Raw genomic sequence first — 2680 nt, forward strand, 5'->3', positions numbered from 1 at the left:
TGGCAAGTATTTTTTAGATGCTGACAATATACTGTGTTTCCCCGAAAATAAGACATCCTCCGAAAATAAGACATAGCGCATGGAAAGATAAGACTCCCCTGAAAATAAGACCTAGCGCAACTTTGGGAGGAAAAATTAATATAAGACATGTCTTATTTTCGGGGAAACAGGGTAGAAATTAATCTTTCCCTAAGTGGATTTTCACGATGTGATAAGTGGTATACAGAGGGTGTAGAGACTGCTGGGGCACATAGTAGAGGCATTGACTCCTACTTACCGTATTTTTTGGACCATAAGACGCTCCGGACCATAAGACGCACCAGTTTTTAGAGAAGGGAAATTAAGAAAAAAAGATTCTGAAACAAATAGTGTCCTAAAATATTTTATGTGCATTAAAACCCAACATCACAGTCATAAACACATGTAATCAACCCTGTAAAGTAAACAGCAGCATTTAGAACTATTTTAGAGCCGGGCAAGCACACAGAGACCACACAGAGCTGGGCAAGTAAAAAAACTTTTTTTTTAAAGTATATGTGTAGGCTATATTTGGACCATAAGACGCAGGGACTCCCCCCCCCCCCCCACTTCTGGGGGGAAAAAAGTGCGTCTTATGGTCCGAAAAATACGGTAATCACTTTTCAGATTGTCTTACACTTGTGGTTGGCAAACTGTGGCTCGAGAGTCACATGCAACTCTTTGGCCCTTTGAGTGTGGCTCTTCCACAAAATACCACAGCCTGGGCGAGTCTATTTTGAATAAGTGGCATTAGAAGAAGTAGAAGTTTAAAAAATGTGGCTCTCAAAAGAAATTGCAGTCGTACTTTTGATATTTGGCTCTGTTGACTAATGAGTTTGCCAACACTGCCCTAGCCTATTGGAAAGTCTCAGGTGTGCTTTATGTGCTTCCACAGCATTTTGTAGTTGTCTTTTGGTAGTACTTACTATTACTTGAGGAGAAGCATCTTTTCTTTGCCTGAGCATTGTCTTGCTCATATCAAACCCTGAAGAAGTATTTCTTTTTAAAATATGTATATTTTTATTGATTTCAGAGAAGAAGGAAGAGAGTGAGAAAAAAGGAAACATCAATGATGAGAGAGAATCATTGATTGGCTGCCTCCTGCATGCTCTACACTGGGAATCAAACAGGCAACTCCCGGCATGTGCCCTGACCAGGATTGGAACCGTGACCTCAGTCCCTGAACCGTGCCAGCTTTTTTTTAAAAAAAAAAAGTATTTCAAAACAAAGAAACATAATGGTCTGAAACTGCAGCAAATAAATAAGAGAACAGTTTTAGATAAGTTTTTAGGTATTGAGTTGAAAAAGGATGGAGATTTTCTTGTAATGTAGGAGGAAAGTTTATCTTTTGAGAATGAGGAAGATAGCCTGAGATTTATAAAGGTTTCAAATAGTCGCTAAGGGTGCAAGAGGAAAAAGAGAAGATGAGTGTGGAATGGCTGCTTAGGAAGACTATTTCTAGAAGAAAAGATGTTTAGTTTTACAAGCCAAAGACACTGAAGTAGAGAGGGTTGCTGTATTTGCAGAGCTGGGTTCTCCAATTCTCAGTTCAGTGACAGTCAATGATGAAATGACTTTCAGAGCTGTTTGCAGTTATGTGAGACTACAGAAGACTTTCACAGTGGCTGAATGCTATTTGTGAAAAGAAAGAAAAAGCTGCTGGCAGGATAAAAAAAAAATCAAAAACTGGAACCATGTGGTAGATACAAGGGCAGGACCCAGTTCTCTGTATTGACACCAAAGAAAGTAAAAAGTTTATCTGGAAACCGGACAAAGAAGAAACCAGATCAGTGAACTGTGAGAAGAATTTTAGCCTCAGGATTTTGATGCCCAAGGTACCACCTCAAGCACTTCTCCAGCCCCATCTCCTATTGCAGTCACCAGATGATAGCTCTCGTGCAGATGGCTTCCGGTTCTAATAAGAACACCTGTCTCTTTCATTTAACCTCACATGTTGGAAAAGGCAGAAAATATGTTGTGGGTTTATCTTAAAAGACAATTTGGGAAAATCCTTTTAAACCTGCTGCAGCAATAAGAAAGCAGTGTCTGAGAAGCTGAAGGAATGGCGGGGAGAGCCTCTAACCATTTCCACTAAGGAATAGTGCCTGAGGTTTATATAGAAGAAAACCCAAATTTTGGAAAAGTGGTTGCATTAGTTCACCAAAGCTACCAAACGGAATATGCTAATTGACCCTCACAAAAGTGTTGGCGCCCAAAGCCAATAAGGAGGGAATGTGCTAATTGCCTGCAGTGCCCTCAAAGTTGGCTGTGTCCAGTCCCCTTAGCCCTGCCAGGGTCTTCAGCCCCCCAGCCACTCAGGGCAGGCCTGAGGCACAGGCAAGACTTGGATGGCAGCTGCCCAGTTGCCCAGGGCCACCCGTGGCTCAGGTAACCAGGGCCGGCTAAGGCTTGTGCTACTGGCAGTGGCAGCAGCAGATATGTGATGGGAGTATCACCTTCCCCTGATAGCCAGGTTGCCTCCCTCCCTTGAGGGCTCCCAGACTGTGAAGGGGCAGGCCAGGCTCAGGGACTGCCCCTCTAGTGCATGAATTTAACAAAATAATACAGACTAAGTGGTTTAAACAGAAATGTATTTTCTCACAGTTTTGGAGGCTAGAAGTCAAAGCAAGGTGTCCTTAGGGTTGGCTCTTTCTAAGATCCT

The 2680-nt window shown here is 42.4% G+C and overlaps 1 pseudogene; it reads left to right on the plus strand.

Annotated features, from left to right (window-relative positions):
* The first annotated feature begins 811 nt into the window (after positions 1-811).
* On the plus strand, positions 812-2184 carry LOC118715425 (annotated as a pseudogene).
* The last annotated feature ends 496 nt before the right edge of the window (positions 2185-2680 follow it).

The sequence above is a fragment of the Pipistrellus kuhlii genome, unplaced genomic scaffold, assembly GCF_014108245.1.
Source record: "Pipistrellus kuhlii isolate mPipKuh1 unplaced genomic scaffold, mPipKuh1.p scaffold_m20_p_11, whole genome shotgun sequence".
Classification (NCBI taxonomy): domain Eukaryota; kingdom Metazoa; phylum Chordata; class Mammalia; order Chiroptera; family Vespertilionidae; genus Pipistrellus; species Pipistrellus kuhlii.